Source organism: Ascaphus truei, chromosome 7 (genome assembly GCF_040206685.1).
Source record: "Ascaphus truei isolate aAscTru1 chromosome 7, aAscTru1.hap1, whole genome shotgun sequence".
Taxonomy (NCBI): Eukaryota; Metazoa; Chordata; class Amphibia; order Anura; family Ascaphidae; genus Ascaphus; species Ascaphus truei.
The window spans coordinates 116,581,211-116,601,832 of record NC_134489.1 but is presented as its reverse complement, the minus strand read 5'-3'; the positions used below and the strand labels follow the sequence as shown (position 1 = coordinate 116,601,832).

The 20,622-nt window shown below is 46.8% G+C and overlaps 1 long non-coding RNA gene across 1 annotated transcript; it reads left to right on the top strand.

Annotated features, from left to right (window-relative positions):
* The first annotated feature begins 3,050 nt into the window (after nucleotides 1-3,050).
* Nucleotides 3,051-12,927, top strand: LOC142499902 (uncharacterized). The gene is made up of 2 exons (XR_012802775.1): nucleotides 3,051-3,697; nucleotides 10,519-12,927. It is a non-coding gene; the product is annotated as an uncharacterized LOC142499902 (long non-coding RNA).
* The last annotated feature ends 7,695 nt before the right edge of the window (nucleotides 12,928-20,622 follow it).

The window sequence follows — 20,622 nt, the reverse complement described above, 5'->3', positions numbered from 1 at the left end:
AAAGTTATATTTTAAATTCAGTGGTGTGCATATAAGTGAATTTTCTTTGGGGTACATTGTCTAATTTGCTCATCACTTTACTGATTCACTTTCAGTTCACAGTTTGCACCCATTTTATAATTATCGAGTTATTTATTTTGTTAATTAGTATGGTTTCAGTTGATCCCTCCCTATCCCTACGCTCCCTTTTTCTAATAAAATTAATAGAATTAATGCATATAAAGTATTAGATGTCGGCGGTGTTCCCTAATTGAGAAATGAAATGGTCAGAGGTCATCTTGAGAATGAGATTGGCAGGTAATTGGTTTTGTAAAATCCTTAGAATATGCCTACAGCACAATTAATACTGCTGTCTCAGATTGCGTTTAGGTTTTGTTATTAGGCATGAGGTAACAGCCTATACAATGAAGATAGAGGACATTTAACTTAAGTGGGAAACTTGGAAGAGATTGGTTTGTTTAAAAAACAAACAAAAAACAAACATTATATATGTAGTCATGCCTAACAATGCCTACAGTCATCTCTCCTGCTGGCAGTAAAACCTGATAAGTTACAGGAATGCCAGCAGTAATCATGGAGGTTTGCCCTCACACCCTGGTGAGGTGCCCTATGTATGGATGGGAGTGGCTACATGTTCTGAGTCCATTATTAGTGACATCAGAGATGTGCCTGCCTCCTGAGGTATATAAGGCACTGCACTGCCTAAAGTTAGTGTGGAAGGTTGCAGCGTGTGGTTGCTGCGAGTTGATGGTGCAAATTGAAGCAGCCAGTTAAAGGTGCCCACTAGCGCTGCAAGTGATGTAAGTAGGACTAGTCACCCACTACCTCAGATACCTGTCTTGTTAACATCCCCGAATACCATCATGCGGGAGACTCAGGAGTCCTGTTGCCTACAGGTGCACCACCATACACAGACATGTAACGGGGCTGGATAGACCACAGGGACCAATGTGAGATTGGGTGGGTCAGACCAGACATGAACAAGCGTTACAGTTGAAGGCGCTGCTGAGAGACCTGTCAACAGGACAGGCTTTTGCTAGGCTCACCAGGAACGGGAAGAGTGTCTGTTGCCACTTTGTGCTGCGTGGAAGAGGAGCCAGGGGTAGTCAAGGGAGGCCGCGGAAGACATGGAACGCATAGACGCCCTGGGATTCTTAGGTGTGGAGCCGGGTTATAGCTGTCCGAGTCCCTTGAGGTAGTGCTAGTGGTAGGACGCCTTAAAGGGATAAACTGGTAACTTAGAGCAGGAAAACTGGAGAGGGTCTGCGCTAGACTGCCAACAGTAGGTAGACGCCAAAGTATTGCATGGACTAACCAGAGTACTCTAGCCCATTCCAGACCAGTGAACAGGGAGCACAGACTGGGAGGAAGGAGATACAGCAGACACAGGAAGAGTGAGCCTAGCCTGAGGTAGTGCAAACACGAGTCCGATCTACATTAGGTACACAAGGTGGTGCACAAGGCATGTTTATTGTAGCGGTGTGGCAGCTGCCCCACAGAGTGGATCTCCATGTACAATAATTCAAGACACAGTAGTCTAATGGCGACCGACAGAATGGAGAATCGGCGCAGTGCGGAAGCTCAAGTATGGCTGACGGAGGCCGAAGGAGAGAACGAATATGAGATGATGTATGAGGAAGAGGAGCCAGTTACAGAGGAGACTTTTGTGAGCCTGTTGTGGAATGGCGTGAAAACAGTGGTGGTGCCGTGTATGGCCTGCTTAGGACCTTGGGGTACAGACCCTGAGGATAGTGGAGGGGACAGTGTTGTGAAATGGGAGGCACGAAATGGACTTACTTGTCATACAACATACAAACAATCGAACGCTACCTCAACAATGAATCTGATTGACAAGGCAATCCAAGATGGCGGTTCCCGCGTCCCTGGGAAACAGCGTGGGCCAGTTGCAGAGAAAATTGAAAATGCTAAATCTGCAGAAAGTTGGCCAGGAGTGGCACCAATGGAGAGACCCCGCCCTGTTGGGGGGTATGGCGCGACAGCTGGAGCCACGCCCACATGGACTGTGACTAATTCCGCCCCTGTGCTGGGCCAGCCTACAAGTCTACGGGACATCCCCCAAGTTTCAACCAGGGGGAGTGGTTTCCTGTCTTGGCGGATGCGGATGGAGAAATCTAGAGGAAGGGTTGGTGACCCAGCCCATGCCCTTCAGTTGCGAGGAACCAGCAAGCCGTACAGACCACTAGTGCGAGCACCTCCATTAGTGACTATGGCTTGCAAACAAGAACAAGGGCCCTTGATAACAACGCATCCCTACTCGGCTCCAGGAGGCTTCCTGATTCTCCGAGTAGAGGGCGTAGAGACAGTAGCATGCCTATGCTTGCAGTGTCGACTGCCGGGCGGAGCGGTGAGCTCTACCGCACGATGCGCCCAGTGTGGACTACAATATCTGTGGCCCATGCCAACCTTTGTGCCGATTCAAGCAGTAGAGGCGGCGGAAGATGCCGCTATGCTCTCTGCGGAACTTCCTGGTGCGCTCTGGAGGGAGGCTACGAGTCCCAGTGAACAGGGACTCGCTCCGGTAATCAAAACAGAGCTGATAGAGAAAACTGGTCACCGACGCGGTGATAAGAGGGGCCCGCGCAGCAAATCACCAGGCAGAATGCCCCGGCCAAATGCCAAATTGGAGTCCTCGGACGAGGAGTCCCTTAGTATTATTGCCGTTACTACCCGACCTCCGGCATACCATAGCAGCAGTACGACTAAAAGAGTGCCACTTACCGGTGTCGGCGAAGAACGGAGCAGAGTGTCGCCTATTCCGCGGAGAAGTCCCACGGCCGTGGTGACCAGCGGATCCGATGGCGGCAGGTCCACTCCAACGCCCCGGAGTGGTAAGCAGAGTCCATGCTTATCCCAGGCCTCCAAGATGGTGGTGGCGGAGGAAGGAAAGAGCCAGGCCCCGGTGGCGCCACGATGGAAAAAGGCGTTGGCGGATATCGTGGTGGAGGAAGAGGTCCCGCTTGGGGACCCAACCAAAGATGGCGGCGGTACACGTGCGTATCCGGACATCACTTCGGGTGGAGTGGCTGTGAAGGTAGAAGAGATTATGTGAATATATGTTTATCCGTTATTCCGAGTGTTATATAACTCAGCCCAGTAAATAGATATTGTCCAGTAAAGATGGCGCCTGTATCCGGGACCGCACCCTGAGAGCATCCTGGAAGGAAGAAATCCGGCTGATGCAAGATGTACAAACAACTGACTTATCAGCCCGAGTCTCTCACGAGCTGATCACGCACCCATGCACGAAGGAATGTACACGCCTCGGGGAATAATGTACACCAATGTGAGACGAAAGTGTGTCCTGGATCAAGATATAAACGGCTTAAGCCCAACCCCCACCTCGCCCCATTGTGTGATATATAAAATGTGTGTGCTGAACAATAAAGCAGTTCCTGTGTTACCCCCGGGGATAACGCATGTACTGAGATTGAAGCTGAACCTTGTGTCAGAGTCTTTCTTAGTGAGCTAGCGCATGCATGATTGAATTTGGAGCAAGTGACTGAAGAGAGAGAGAGAGACCCTGATATAGTGAGATTCACGACCTCATTATTTGGCGCCCAACGTGGAAGGGGGGAGCAGCGTGACTCCGGCTCACCACGAGAGACTGACCTGTCGCTGATTTTGCTGCAGAGACCGTGACACACCGAACCGAGGACTGATCACCCTCATTGTCAAGGTAAGCTCTTGCATACAATTTGTGTGTTATCTTGCCTATGATAAGTCGGTGGGTTGCTGCCTAGGTAGTATAATCTGTTTAGGTCTTTCACTCACGTTGATGTGATACAACGGTGTGATCTTTAGAGTCGCGCTCTGTTTAGAACTGTTAAAAATATCATACTCTTCAGTTGCTTGTGGTCACCTATAAGTTGCTAAATTGTACGAATGTTTACATGTTATATATGCTAGTCAGTGCCGCAAGTGGGAGCCCGAAGTGGAGAGGGATTTTTGTCGGCTGACTGGAGGTCGTATATGTAGGTGTATTAATGCATTAGTGTTGGGAACTTAAGAGACCGAGTGGGTATTAATGGGAAATAGATTGCGGGTTGTCTGATTGATTTTCTGAATAGTAATTGCAAAATCCCTGAATGAAAGTGCAGGCTGTCAGCCCAGTACAGAGGGAACAGGACAGGCACTGATGATCTGGGGGCGGTAACCTGATAGTGGTTCCCTCGGGTGAAGTAGTACTCTGTCTCCGGTACCGGGTGTCTGGGGTCAGGGACCCAACGTCTGAGGGCGGTAACCAAACAGTGGTTCCCTCGAGACGGTGACACAGGACCGGCCACGAGATATTAGTGGGACGAACAGAGAATTCAGAGATGTTGCACTTATTTAAGAAAAAACATGTGTTGCCCACAGGGGCACAGACAGCACTAGATTTAGTCCGCACTCGAGAAGGAAAGAAATATACCAAACATGCTACTAATCTATATAAACTGGCTGGAGTCCCGCCTACGGGAAGATTACAACCCAGCATATGGTCTAAAATGATAACCGAATCCCGGGGAACGCTGGAAGACAAAGGTCTTTTAGAGGTAGCACAGGCTCATCTCCGAGTAGCGGGAAAATTGTGTGATGAAGGTTATGAAGAAGTACGGGGGGAGGGTGGAGCAGAAAATACTGATCCCCTATATGGATATATGAAGCCTGTTAAAGCTGAGGAAACCCCATATCCGCCGCCATACCAAGATGGCGCCCGCCCTAGTCCAAAGGGGTGGGTCTGTCACCATTGTGGTATGCAAAATCCAGAATGGCGGAGTTTCTGCTATAATTGTGGTGTGCCCCGTCCCGGCCCACCGTCCATCTCATCCGAGAAGTCCGCCCCTTCCGCTCCCGCCCAGACGCCCCCTCCCGCCCCTCTATATCCTATCCTCACCCCTTCCGGTTCCTTTTACCAAGGCCCGGATACAGGAAAAGGGTATGGTGGCACGCAAGGCCTTAAGCCTGCTGGCACGCAAGGCCCTATTGGCAGTGGAACGCAGGAGGTTATGTCCGCCCTACAAGTGCTTTTCCCTGTGTTTGGCCTTCGGGAACTCCTCGAGACCCCGGAAGCTCAAGCGTTAATGAATTCACGCCGACACGCGATAGATCCGAAGGAAGGACCCGAATCCTCAAATGAGGCGGAATTTGATGACCCAATTCCACCCGCACCCCCACTTGCTTCCCGACCAATGTGCCCACCGACCTCCACGCCGAAGGCCCCGCCCTTCCCCAAACCCCCGATTGCCCCGAAACCACGGCCGATTAATCCCCAGGCCTTGGCCTTAGAACAATGGTTCCCGGCTCTCTTTAAGCCATATCGCACCCCACAAGGCACTCAAGTCACTATCAGTGTAGGAATTGGGGACATAACCACGGCAGTAGTAGATGTAATTGTCAACCCTGCCAACACGAACCTACAACATAAGGGTGGGTTGGCCAGAATTATTTCTCAAGCAGCAGGGCCCTCAGTTCAGCGAGATTGCAACACGATTATTGCTAATGCGGGCCCCATACCAACGGGAGAAATCGCAATTACCGGGCCCGGCAACTTACCTGTAGGTCGGATAATACATGCAGTGGGCCCCCAATATGACCCCGATTTCCCTGAGTTATGTGGATCCCAATTAAGGTCTGTTATATGGAACACCTTAAGGCATTTATCAGAACCGGCCTGTGTTCAGCGCGGAATTATTTCCGTGGCTTTCCCTTTGGTGTCCACTGGATTATTTAGATACCCATTAGAACCGGCGGTGGACATAATTATAGCCACTATACGAGATTTTATAACCACACAGGAAACACAGCTCACCGAAGTCAGGGTAGTTACCGACAAACCGGAACGAATGCCGGCACTTCTGGCAGCTATGAACTCTAGAAGCCCACCTCACGAGATTGTGCCCTCGGCAATTCCCCATCACCCCCAGATGTACCATGCCCAGGGGAAATCAGGAATAAAGCCAGAACAGTCTGCGGAGGGTCAACACACCGCTATGACAGACAATACACCGCGTAATGTCCCCAAGCTTGGTCTTCAGTATGTTACGTTCACCCCTACACAAGTTTCCACTCTGGTGTCTGGTCTACCTGACCCGGAGAAACAACCTATGCCGTTCTACAGACGAATGTGCCAGATACAGAAAACCTACGGATGCACCTGGCAGGATCTACAATCTCTCACGGAGATTAAATGCACCGACAGTTTCCTGCCACTAATGGCCCCGGCATTCGACCAAAGTCAGTCACAACCTATTGATACATACTCCTCGGGACTCACTTATTGTCAACAACTCAAACTCTGGGCCCAGGAAGCACTCACAGAGTTACAGGGCTCACTCCAAGAGATCACACAACAAACGGATGAATCAGTGGAACAATACGGCTCCAGGATCAGAATACTGTTCGAAGATCTTGGCTTTGCCACTCAAGCCAAGGCTCACCGTATGATCCTGACTAAGGCTTTCGTAGATGGACTCAATGAACAGCTGAAAGACAAAATTATGTCAATACGCCCAGATTGTATTGGGGGAACATTACAAGACGCTATATTAGTAGCTAAAGGGTTTGCCCGGTCACACGCAAAGGAACTGAAAGACAAAGAAAAAAAGAAAGCACTTGCTCTAATGATGCAAGAAAATGAATGCACAGATGCGGTTTTATGTCCATCTCTTACTACCTCGCCTCCCGCACCTGCTCCTTTCCCTCCACCGTCCGCCCCCGCCCCTTTCCAACCACCCAGTAATAATCCATACCCGCCCCCTCCTTTCCCTCCTTACCCACAGCCATACCCCTACCCTGCCCCTGCCCCGGCCTACGCACCTTTCTATCCACAACCCACCCCCCAACAAGGATACTACCCAAATAATGGGCCTCGGCAAGACAGGAGACAAAACGGAGGAGGCCGCAGCCAAGGCGGACCAACTTGCTGGAACTGTGGAATAGTTGGACATGTCAGGAGAGAATGCAGGAAGCCCAGACCAGACCAATTACCTGAGGGACCTCCACCCCGGTCCTGAAAGGGGGGACAACCTGGGACCGCCATGGCAGCAGTGGGGCAAACTGCTGTTTGTGGGAAAGTCACTCTCACAGTAGCAGAGGTCCCTATGGATTTCCTGGTGGACTCAGGGGCGTCCACGTCTGTTATATCCAAAAAATTGCTCCCCCCCACTATAGAACTTTCCGATGATTGGATGACATCAATGGGGGTAGAGGGAAAGCCGCAAAACAGCCGCCTTACTGTTCCTGTACCTCTCGGACCGTTCTCAGAAGTCGCTGCTAGATTTCTGGTATCGAACACCTGCCCTCTAAATCTATTAGGGTTCGATATTTTACAAAGACTAAGGGCAAATATTCTATATGATGAGTGCGGCATGCAACTTATTCTCCATCGCCCGGAAGGGGGAGACACCCCCCCCGATATCTGCATCATCCGAGCTTTACCGCTGATGCTGTTACAAGAACAATCCAACCCAAACACTGGTTCTCCTAGCCATATTGAATCTCAAGTTCCTTCCAGTTTATGGTCTGTAGGACCTGAGGATGTGGGGCTTCTTCCCGTTCCCCCATTGGTTGTACAGATGAAATCTGGAGTCCCTTACCCAAGAATCCCGCAATACCCTCTCAAAGCTGCACAGGAAGCCAGTTTGAAGATACAAATTCATGCATATTTGGAGAAAGGGGTGCTCAAGTATTGCACTTCACCTTGCAATACTCCTCTGTTTCCTGTCAAGAAGAAAAGTGTCAAAGGCCAACCTGATAAATATCGATTGGTACAAGATCTGCGTGCTGTCAATGCAGCAACCATATTGGAAACCCCTGTTGTCCCCAATCCAAATACTCTTCTCAGCGGGGTCCCTCCCGAGGCCAGTCTCTTCACAGTTATAGACCTGGCCAATGCTTTTTTCAGTGTTCCCCTTCATGAGGACTCCCAATTTTTATTTTCTTTTACTTTCCAAGGAGCTCAACTGACATGGACAAGAATACCCCAAGGGGCCCAGAATAGCCCTAACCAGTTTTCCCAAGCTTTGAAACTCTCTCTTTCACCATGGGTGTTAGCTCACCCTGAAGCTACGCTACTCCAGTATGTTGATGACCTTCTGCTATGTGGCCCGATTGACGGCCAACAGATGGAATCACTCTCTATCTCTCTGCTGCAACATCTGTCCTCTATCCAATGCAAAGTCTCCAAGTCAAAACTCCAGTGGTGTCTCCCTAAGGTTGTTTTTCTGGGACATTGTATATCACAAGGAATCCGACATCTGACAGATGAAAGGAAACAAGCTATTGTATCTGTCTCGTATCCATCCTCCATCAGTCAACTGCAATCATTCCTTGGACTTATCACCTACTGTAGACAGTGGATACCTGACGCTTCCAGGCTTATGCAACCGCTGTATGATGCGCTGAAAACTGGTCCCAAGGAAGACGATGTGGCCGACCCAGTTGCCTATCAATTATATCGACACTGTTTCAATCTTCTGAAGGAGGCTATTTCAAGTGCACCAGCATTGGGCCTTCCAGACTACACCAAGCCATTCAATCTATATGTGTCCGAGCGAGACGGCCATGCTTCGGGAGTGCTTACGCAGTCCCATCGGGAGAAACAGCGCCCTGTCGGGTACTACTCCTGCAGACTGGATCCGGTTGCACGTACTTCTCCGAGTTGTCTCAAAGCCGCCCATTCTGCACAAGTACTGCTGGATAAAGTGGCGGATATCACTCTCGGACATGATGTTATTATTCAAGCTCCACATGACTTGGCTGCTGTTCTCTCGCTGACATTACCCCGACATCTCTCGCATCAACGTCATTTAAGACTTCAGTGCTCATTGCTTCTTCCGTCTTATGTTTCTTTTCAACGATGTACCACTATCAACCCAGCAACTCTTCTGCCACATATCCCAAAGGGGGGAGAGGAACCAATGGAAGAATTAAACACTTCTAGTCCACCAGTGTCCCCCCATGACTGTTTACTCACTTTACAGCAAGACACGTCAGAACCACAGAATATGTCTACTACTGCGATTCCAGGGGCTGATCTGGAACTCTGGACGGATGGCTCAAGGTATGCCGATGACAACGGCAGATTCCGTACCGGTTTTGCCGTCACCACGGAGAAAGAGATTCTCTACGCTGAAGCATTGCCACCAAGCAGGTCAGCCCAGGAAGCGGAATTGATTGCGTTACAAACAGCATTGGAGATGGCAGAAGGAAAAAGGGTGAATATAAGAACAGACTCACGATATGCTTTTGGCATTGCCCATGATTTTGGTACTATCTGGAGAAATAGAGGATTCATAACCTCCTCAGGAACACCGGTGAAGCATGCCACCCTTATCCAAGGACTTATGCATGCTATGGGACTACCTATCCAGGTAGCGGTTCTCAAGGTCAAGGCACATGGAAAAGTGGACAGCACGGAAACAAGAGGAAATCAATTAGCTGACCAAGCCGCCAAACAAGCTGCCTTGGGATCTGTGTCAGAGAGATGGCTAGCCATGGAAGACATGGAAGTAGCAATGGTAAGCACGCGGGCACAAGAAAAGAAACAACGGGAGGAAACAGAGGCACAAATCGAGGCTGAAGAGTTTCCCGAAATTAATACAGCACGACCTCCAGTTGTTAAACTACAACAGGAACAGGCAAAAGTATTATCAGAAGAAAAGAAGCAGTGGAGGAAAGATGGGGCGACCGTGGAAAAGAAAACTGGTCTGTGGAAAAAGGATAATGTATACTGTCTTCCAAGAAGAATGTATCCAGCCGTAGCAACATGGGCACATGGAGCCACACACCGAGGAAAGAATCAAGCCCTCGCATATGTAAGGAAGTTCTACTATGCTCCTGGGATCAGTACCACATTGGCCGCATACAACCGAGCCTGTCAGGTTTGTCAAACCTGTAATCCCAGCAGCACACAGACCGTACCCACCCAGCATTTAGCCAAACCCGACTACCCATGGCAGAGAATCCAAGTGGACCATATTCACATGCCCCCGGCCGGGGGATACGAGTATGTATTGGTAGTAGTGGATATGTTTTCAGGATGGCCCGAAGCTTACCCAGTCAAGAATATGACGGCAAAGGTGACAGCGAAGAAAATGCTTATCGAAATAGCATGCAGGTTTGGTATACCTGAAGTGATCGAAAGTGACCAAGGACCGGCGTTCACAGCCTCTATTTTTGGGGAACTATGGTTTATGTTGGGATCTCATCAAGGACTCCACACTCCCTATCACCCACAAAGTTCGGGAAAGGTGGAAAGGATGAACGGCACACTGAAAACCAAACTACTTAAAATGAGTCAAGATCACCCCCTCCCCTGGCCAGATCTATTGCCTATAGCGTTATATCATGTCAGACACACGCCCCAGGCCAAACATGGGCTTACCCCATATGAAGTCCTATTTGGGTCCCCTCCCAGAATACCAGAGATAGATAGTCAGGAATTACAAAAGGGTCAAGATAAAGTAGTACAATTTGTGATTTCGCTTGCTCGAGAATTGTCTAACTCTCGTTCTGTAGTATCTGCTTCTCTTCCAGAGTCCACAGGAGACACGGTACACCCCTTCCAACCTGGGGATAGCGTGTATCTGAAGAAACACGTGAGACCCGATTGTTTGGAGCCCAGATTTGAAGGTCCATATCGAGTTCTGCTGATCACACCTACGGCAGTGAAACTTGAAGGGAAAGGACCCTGGATCCACGCTTCTCACTGCAAAAAGTCTCCCATTGAAGCTCCATGATGCATATCCTTTTTATTATTACGCTAATTATTACTGCTGAAGCCGCCCCAATCACTTTCTGGGTAAACACCTCCATGCCCCTCCAGACATTCACAACTGATTTCTGTAAAATAGCGGAGTGTGGAACAACAAACTATATCTATGAATCAAGGTACATAAATATGCAGGCTATGTTATATCTTTGCGTCACTCAGCCGGAAAACGAATGGTGTTCCTCTTGGTCAAATGTAGGATGGAACACCGGAGATGATTGGGCATATAGGCCAAAGGGAGGGTTAAATAAGAAAGATAAGAATGGAAAATCTCTTCTTACCCGGTTAACCCTTACTAAGGGATCTTGGAATCCTACCAAATGCGAGAATAATGCTCAACCAGTTTGTTTGCCTTTCTATTTACAATTGGAAAATCCCTCAGAAGGAGATATGGGAAAATATGTGCTGGGTATGTACAGAGGTGCTCTCCACAACAAGATGGGGCAAATTGAGTTAAAAGATATCGCCAGTAGACCAGTATCACCAACTTCTCAACCCAGCCGTAAGGACAAACTGAATAACCAAATCCAAGAGGTATTACCTATTCCGGGCTTGACATGGGAAGATGTTTTCCAAATAGAGACCCGAACCGATGTCAGGAAAAATCTGTGGATAGAATGGGTAAAATATACAGTCAAAAGTTCAGGGCAAAATATTAGTTGCATAGCCTGTGCAGCTGCAAACGCCCATCTAGCCACAGTCCCTTTAATACTCCCGGGAAATGAAACAAAATGTCTAATTACTGTCCTGACAGGTGAGAATGCTACCAACTGCCCTAAGTTAATGCCTCTAGTGTCTCAAAGGACTAGTGTAAAGCCCCCAAGAGAGGTATTTATTCATGACGGAAACTATACTTGTTTCATAGCCACCAGTAATTCCGGAGTCAAACTAGGGAGATTTGCTCCTGGATTCTGTGTCTCTAATTCCTCGGTGCTTTCAGACAAACTACAAAACCACACTCTACATCTGCTGGATATATATTGGTTGTGTGGTAATGGTAGGCTCCGAAATATTCTACCCCCAATGTGGCAAGGACAGTGTGCATTGGTTAAGGTAGTTATGCCTTTTAGAGTGCTCCCATGGGAACCGGAAATACAGTATCTATCCGGGAAACCTCTCTCTCTGCTAAGGTCAAAAAGGAGTATTGAAACAACTCTACCAGGTGATAATTATGTATATATAGATGCAATAGGGGTTCCAAGGGGGGTCCCTGATGCATTTAAGGCCCAAGACCAAATTCTAGCAGGATTAGCATCCATTTTTCCCCAGGTCCAAATCAATAAAAACGTTGACTGGATAAATTATCTGTATTATAACCAACAAAGGTTTATAAATTATAGCAGGGACGCTTTCCAAGGTATAATTGAGGAACTAGGGCCAAATACCCGAATGACTCTTCAGAATCGAATGGCCTTGGATATGCTTTTAGCAGAAAAAGGGGGGGTATGTTCAATGTTTGGAGAAGAATGTTGCACGTTTATCCCAGAAAACTCTGTTATAGATGGAAAGACGGTCAAAGCACTCAACCAGATCAGGGATCTAGCGGCAGAAGTTAAGAGGAATTCAGGGGTGGATACCAGCTGGGCCAACTGGCTGGCAGATTGGGCTGGAGGCTGGAAGTCAATTCTCACGACTATTGGATTGATTTTGTTATGTTTATTTGTCTTTGCTATCCTTGTGCTTTGCTGTGTCTTTCCTCTTTATCGGAAACTAATGTATAAAGTAGTCGGAGCAGAAACGATGATGAGTACAGGAAGTGATCTGGAATCATTTTTGCAAACTAAAGCTAAGCCGGATATGCCTACCCGAAGCCCCCCAAAGCAGAAATATATTATGCATAATTCTTTATTATAAGAACCAAGTTTCTGGGGAAAGAGACTCCTACGATGTTTACAGTCTTGATGGAAGGTATGAATATCTGTTAGAGATGTGTTGTGCCAGTAGTCAAGTGAAGAAATCCTTTCCCCATTCCCCGCATCGTAGGACAGCTTGTATCCCCTAGGGAGGGAACGAATAAATATAGATTCAAGGGGGGATTGTGAAGGTAGAAGAGATTATGTGAATATATGTTTATCCGTTATTCCGAGTGTTATATAACTCAGCCCAGTAAATAGATATTGTCCAGTAAAGATGGCGCCTGTATCCGGGACCGCACCCTGAGAGCATCCTGGAAGGAAGAAATCCGGCTGATGCAAGATGTACAAACAACTGACTTATCAGCCCGAGTCTCTCACGAGCTGATCACGCACCCATGCACGAAGGAATGTACACGCCTCGGGGAATAATGTACACCAATGTGAGACGAAAGTGTGTCCTGGATCAAGATATAAACGGCTTAAGCCCAACCCCCACCTCGCCCCATTGTGTGATATATAAAATGTGTGTGCTGAACAATAAAGCAGTTCCTGTGTTACCCCCGGGGATAACGCATGTACTGAGATTGAAGCTGAACCTTGTGTCAGAGTCTTTCTTAGTGAGCTAGCGCATGCATGATTGAATTTGGAGCAAGTGACTGAAGAGAGAGAGAGAGACCCTGATATAGTGAGATTCACGACCTCATTATGGCGAAGGAGATGATCGTGTCCCGTCGCTCGAGCAGTGGAGGTCGGACGTCCAAGTCCAAGAGGAGCGGGCGATCGACGCAGCGATCGAGGAGTCGGGAGACCGGAGAGACGGAGAGTCCCTGCGGCGGAACCGGACCAGGTAGCGGAGACGAGCGGGTCCTAGCCCCGTGGATACCGACTGTGCGGCCCTATCCCCAAACCCCAGTCCTAGCTAGACTCCAGGCCCTAGTTAAAGTTTCAGCCCCATTCACTTTCCATTTTGGGTCATCTTCTAGTTTAGAGATGTCAGGGGATTCACGGGTCGCTTCCGATGAACGGACTGGGAGCCTGGACTATGGGACCTCTGATGATGGGTCAGTGGGAGGAGGGAGGATTACACGGCAGGTATCGGTGTCCAGTGACTGTCCCAGTAATGTGAGCGTGACTATTGGGAGCCAGAAAAAGGGTTCGGACCATCAAGCACCGTCCGAGTGTACATCGGGTATATCGTCTTGGGGTGTACCAGAAGAGGGAGATCTAGAGGAGGAATCGCTAGAAGAAGTTAGGGAAACCCGATGGTGGGCCACCTTATTTGAGGGATGTGTGCCCTGGATTGATAGAACCCGGTTCATCATAGATCGGGATGGGGTGGTAGATCATTGGTGGGCAAAAGGGGAGTTTACGGAGGAGGATCACCTCAGGGAGATTCAGGAGAGGTGGTACAAAATTGGGCGAAGATTAATAGAACACCTGGGTCCCAATGGGTTGGAAGATCCGGTGGATCCCGAGGAACCCCTGTCATGGGTGTTGCCGGGGAGAGCGGGCAGTGCTAATCTGACAAGGGCCTGCCGAGCAGAACGGGCCATTATAGCTAAATATAAAAGAACCCATGGGCTAGAATATCCATATGTTCCCGAACCCCTCATGCAGGAGATTGAGGACCGCCGGGATGGGTGGCTCAGGGAGGATATTGAGTATTACATGGTTACCAAGGGAGGTGCCATTGTGGGTCCCAGAGCAGAGGAACGTATATCACAATTGATGCGCGTCTGGAGTATTGGGCGCATCATCTATATGCATAAGGTGGTGTATAGAGGGGAACGTGGTTTGCCCAGGGAATATAGTATAACAGTGACCAACATGGCGGGCAGGGAAGTGAAGAAGCCAGATCCTCGTCACTATTATTAGGGAGAAAGTGAATGAGGTCTGTGCAAGGAAATCTTGAGCGCCCCTGCTGGTCAGTGAGCGCTATGTTATAACCAATTATGAAAAGCATTGTTATGACTTTTGATTGTGTGTTCCTTTTTGCAGTGGTTCCTGAAGAAAGGTACACCAAATTTAGGTCCCAGCCGGGACAGTGGGAATTCACCAGGGGGAGTATGTAGTCATGCCTAACAATGCCTACAGTCATCTCACCTGCTGGCAGTAAAACCTGATAAGTTACAGGAATGCAGCAGTAATCATAGAGGTTTGCCCTCACACCCTGGTGAGGTGCCCTATGTATGGATGGGAGTGGCTACATGTTCTGAGTCCATTATTAGTGACATCAGAGATGTGCCTGCCTCCTGAGGTATATAAGGCACTGCACTGCCTAAAGTTAGTGTGGAAGGTTGCAGCGTGTGGTTGCTGCGAGTTGATGGTGCAAGTTGAAGCAGCCAGTTAAAGGTGCCCACTAGTGCCGTAACTAGTAGCATCAATTTATATCAAGCCAGAGAAGGCCAACTGTGTCCAGGGACCTGGCACAGGGGTGATCTCCCTACGGGGAGAGGGAATCCCACTCCATTGTGAGGGCATACCTTTTAAAGGGAATCACGGAAGAATGTGCGGCTGAGACAAGGACAGTGAGGGGCAGCTGGCCCTTATCACCACACACAATAAATATGGCTTGTTTACCAAGGACCCCATGGTGTGAGTCTGCAATTACTCTCCTGGGGACCTCACCACCAAGAAGGAGTTCCTCATCAGGACCATCTACCTGCATAAGCATAGATCCTGATGAGGTGGAGGCGCTGCAAGTGATGTAAGTAGGACTCGTCACCCACTACCTCAGATACCTGTCTTGTTAACATCCCCGAATACCATCATGCGGGAGACTCAGGAGTCCTGTTGCCTACAGGTGCACCACCATACACAGACATGTAACGGGGCTGGATAGACCACAGGGGCCAATGTGAGATTGGGTGGGTCAGACCAGACACGAACAAGCGTTACATATATATATATATATTCTTCCGCAAGTTGGGGGGTAAAGTATGCAAGAGGTAACATGGAAGCATGGTATTGAGGTGACTGTACAAAATATTCACCTCTTCAAGTTGTATATGGTAGCTCTACATAAGGCAGGAGTCTGGATTTATGGCTGGCAAGGTTTACTGTAGGTTTTCGATATGTATATACTTGTGAGTTTTATTCAAGGTGGGGCCCTCAGAAGGGTCAAGGGGATTTAGAGCAGCTCTTCCCTTGTAAAATTAAACATGAATAATAATAATAATAATAATAATAATAATAATAATAATAATAATAATAATAATAATAATAATATGTAGCCTTGCGAGGTGCTAAAAATATCCATCCAATAAATGATTCCTCGCCACACATTCACAGGCCCTTCAAACCATACAGTCATTGATTCATTTTTTGTCTCTCTTCTAAACACTTCACTTCAGTAATGATCCCGTGAATACAGAAAATCACTGCTATACAGACCTACACCTGCACACACTGTCACATAGTATGCATATATTTATTTATATAGCACCATTTATGTACATAGCGCTTCACAGCAGTAACACATATGACATAATATAACACATAGTGGGAATAAGCACTTCAGACATGACAGTAACAATAGGAAAGGGAGTCCCTGGCCTGAAGAGCTTACAATCTAAACTGTAATTAGGGAGAACTTATAGAGACAGTAGGAGGGTATTATGGCAAGTGCATCTGCAACGGGTCAAGTTTCGTGCATCCGAAATGTATACTGCACCGACACACTTTATTCGAGCAAATACCCGGTATGTACCTGGCAGATACCTGGAATGCACCGCTCCTCACCTCTGACAAGCCCCGTTGCATTTGCCTTCCCAGCCTGGGTTCATGCCTGGCTGATGGGCGGCTGATCTGTTAAATGATAATCATTAGGATTTAATAGGCTGCAATGCTTCGCGTGTCTACCAGATGGCATAAATTCATGAATTGTAATGCAGTATATATATATATACTGTGCAGTATTGCAGCCAGCGGGAATAAAATGCTTCAATCCCTGCCGGAAAATAACTCAATGCACTCGGGCAGAAAACAGTCACAAACCTCAATACACCCGGGTATACCCGAATTCGTGGGACTAGCCGAGCTCGAATAAAGTGTGTCGCCAGTGTAGTATCAGCTTAAAGACATATCCTTCAAGTTCAATCTATGTTAAATTTAGACAGATACTGTATCCTATATTTGTATTTATAGTATATTGATTCAGAGGAAGGCAAACAAAAAAAAGCCAGTGACACATCATCCGCAGTCAGTGTTCACACACCTAAAGCGCCTGCCTGGCCCCAGTCATGCACCATTTCTCAATTTACAGTTTCTTTTCACTACATAACGGAGGGAGATGGAGAGGAGTCTGAGGAAACCAACGTGATGTCTTCGTAAAAGAGCCGCCAACAGGGGGGTGAGCTGGGACATGTGTCCCGGGCCCGGTGGCTGAGGGGGGACTGGCTGGTGCTGTAAGTTAGGCCCGGACAGGGGGAAGGGTGGGGGCTGTTTTGTATGTATTTGGGAGGGGGGGTTGTATGTATTTGGTGAGGGTGTTTGTCTGTGTTGGGGGTGGGGGTGCTTTGTATGTATTTGGAAGGGGGGGGTTGTATGTATTTGGTGAGGGTGTTTGTCTGTGTTGGGGGTGGGGGTGCTTTGTATGTATTTGGAAGGGGGGTGTTTTGTATTTGATGGGGGTGTTTTGTATGTATTTGAGGGGGTATCCTGGAACCAGGGTCACGTGTGGTGTATGAATGGCTCCAGTTAGCTTTAACTCATGTCTTCCCTCTTCCAAAGCACAACAAGTCCTTTAGTCTTTCTTAACTTTATTGAAGGAAAGTCATAGGATGAGAGGTACTTGCAGATGTAGTATGGGTAGAGAGTGCTTCTCTATATGAAGTGCTAATATCAGGGTAAGACTGTGGTAAAAACAGAACGGCCTTGCCAAGGGTGTTAGCAGGCAGGTATTGTACTCACTCAGTGTGCTGGGTGGAAAGGAAATATATGGCAGTGTAGATGGATGTTCACAGAGGTACACAATTGGAGACGTTTATAAGGTGAAATTATAATAAGGCTTTATTGTGCCTTTTCCTTTTCATCAGGAAATCATCCAAACACAGGGGGGGGGGAAACAAAGCTTCTATTCACTTGGGAGTATTTCTAGTGAAATCCTATGCAATTAATTCACATCTCCCTTAGTAAAGCATGTCTCGCAGTCCCAAAACATATAGCATGACATAAGCAGATATAAGCAGTCTCTTAATAATGAAAGTCTTATCTGTTAGCTGATGAAACAAAGGGGTTAACCGGCGCCAAAGAGGGTAAATACCAGTCCTGTTGTGACAGTCCAAATACAGTCCTTGGGATGATGAATGGTGATGATTCTCACCTCAGCAGTGCATATGTGAAAAAAGAGAAAGAGAAAGAAAAATAATAGTGCAGTAAAGCAACACAGGGGGGGGGGGGGGGGTGATCACAGATATTGACAAAAAACAACAAACAAGACATACAAACATATAACACTAGCACGGCCTAAATATTAATAAAAAGCATATTTATTGATGTGGAAATGTGCATAAACCGCATCCGGAGGGGTAAAATTGCAACCCTACTCACAAAATGCTGGAAAGGTACAGGCAGATCTGCTGTATGCAGCTGGGCTCTCAAGATGGCGACCGGAGCACTTGTGCTGGCGTCCACACGTGACTAGGAAGCCAGGCAGATGACTCAGATGACGAGGCCTCTGGGCGGACGTGACGTCACCCCCGTTGTGTATTCTCCACCGGCTCACAGGACTCCAGTCCTCCAGTCCTCATCAACAGCCGCAATATCGCCGTACCTCGGTTCAAAACACTAGTTGGAGACTGCAGAGTTTCTCCTTTGGAACTGCAGACTTCACCACACTGAAACACTCTAAAAACTTGAAACTTCCCGACGCGTTTCGTACGCATGCGCGTACTTCTTCAAGGGATGTGCTTGTCTGATAGTCTCTATGGTATATATACCCTCAGTCCAAAGTCCTGGTTGGTTAATTGGATAAGTGGTATTAACCCCAATTAGGGCTAATAGACAACAGCACATAAACAATGGCCTATGCTAATCAACATACATAACAAACATACAACATTAATTGGGATAACAGAAAAGAGAAAAAAACGTTAAAAACATTTAAAAAGACATTAAAAATATAAACAGTGGCAGAACAAAGAATTAATGACTTAAAAATAAGTAATTATAAAAAGGCTTTGAGTTCAAAGTCGATATTCATTCCCTTAGGGGAGAGGGTTTTGAGTTCATATATCCAGTAAGCCTCACGTATACTGGCCTGCTGGAGTCTACTCCCCCCTCTAGGATTAACATCAACCTGCTCAATTGCCTGACAGATAAGACCCTTGGGATTCTTATCATGGTACAGAGAAAAATGATGTGAGACACTATGTGTCACTAAGCCCCTTCTGATATTGTAAATATGCTCATAGACACGTCTCTGAAAGGTTCTCCCTGTTCTGCCCACATATTGCAAGCCACAAGGGCATTGCAATAAATATATAACATATGTGGAGTGGCAGTTAATGAAATTATATATAGGGTAACTCCTATTAGTAACATTAGATGTAAATTTTTTTGAATTTTTACTAAATGAACATGCTACGCATTTTACACAGGTGAAGAAACCTTTTAGATTCCCTCCTAGTTTCTGCTTTCTTTGGTTCACCGGACAACTGGGAGCTAGTTTAGATTTTAAGTTATTAGCCTTGGAAAATATAATATTGGCTTTTTTTGGGAGGATATCTGCCAATACTTCATCTTGTAATAAAATAGGCCAATACTTATTTATAATTTGTTTAATTTTTGGCGCCATCTCATTATATTGAGTGATGAACGCTACCTGGTTGTGACGTGTATTTATTGTTTCCTTCTTTTTAACCTCATATTGAAGTAAAGTGTCCCTATTGATCTCATTGACCTGATTAAAAGCCTCATTTAATTCAAACTCTTTGTATTTTCTATTAATGAATTTATGTTTTAGATCTTCTGCTTGTTTTTTAAAAATCTCGTCTTCTGAACAGTTACGTTTAAGACGTACCAGTTGTCCCTTTGGAACATTTCGCAGCCACTGCGGATTATGGTGACTATCCGCGCGCACATAGTTATTTGCCTGCACAGGCTTAAAAAAGTTTTTTGTGTGCAATATGCCATCTTTGACATATATGTGGAGGTCCAAAAAATCGATGTGTTCAGTACTAAAACTACATGTGAATTTTAAATTAAGGTGATTGTGATTTAAATAAGTGCAAAAATCATTTAAAGAATCCTGAGTGCCTGACCAAATGAAAATCACATCATCAATGTAGCGCCGCCAGAGCACCAGGCTCGCTCCTAGAGGACAGTTGTTCCAAATGAACTCCTCCTCCCAACTGTCCATGAATAAGTTGGCATAACTAGGAGCGAACCTCGTGCCCATGGCGGTACCACATTTCTGAATGTAATAGTGAGAAACATTCAGAAATGTGGTACCGCCATGGGCACGAGGTTCGCTCCTAGTTATGCCAACTTATTCATGGACAGTTGGGAGGAGGAGTTCATTTGGAACAACTGTCCTCTAGGAGCGAGCCTGGTGCTCTGGCGGCGCTACATTGATGATGTGATTTTCATTTGGTCAGGCACTCAGGATTCTTTAAATGATTTTTGCACTTATTTAAATCACAATCACCTTAATTTAAAATTCACATGTAGTTTTAGTACTGAACACATCGATTTTTTGGACCTCCACATATATGTCAAAGATGACATATTGCACACAAAAACCTTTTTTAAGCCTGTGCAGGCAAATAACTATGTGCGCGCGGATAGTCACCATAATCCGCAGTGGCTACGAAATGTTCCAAAGGGACAACTGGTACGTCTTAAACGTAACTGTTCAGAAGACGAGATTTTTAAAAAACAAGCAGAAGATCTAAAACATAAATTCATTAATAGAAAATACAAAGAGTTTGAATTAAATGAGGCTTTTAATCAGGTCAATGAGATCAATAGGGACACTTTACTTCAATATGAGGT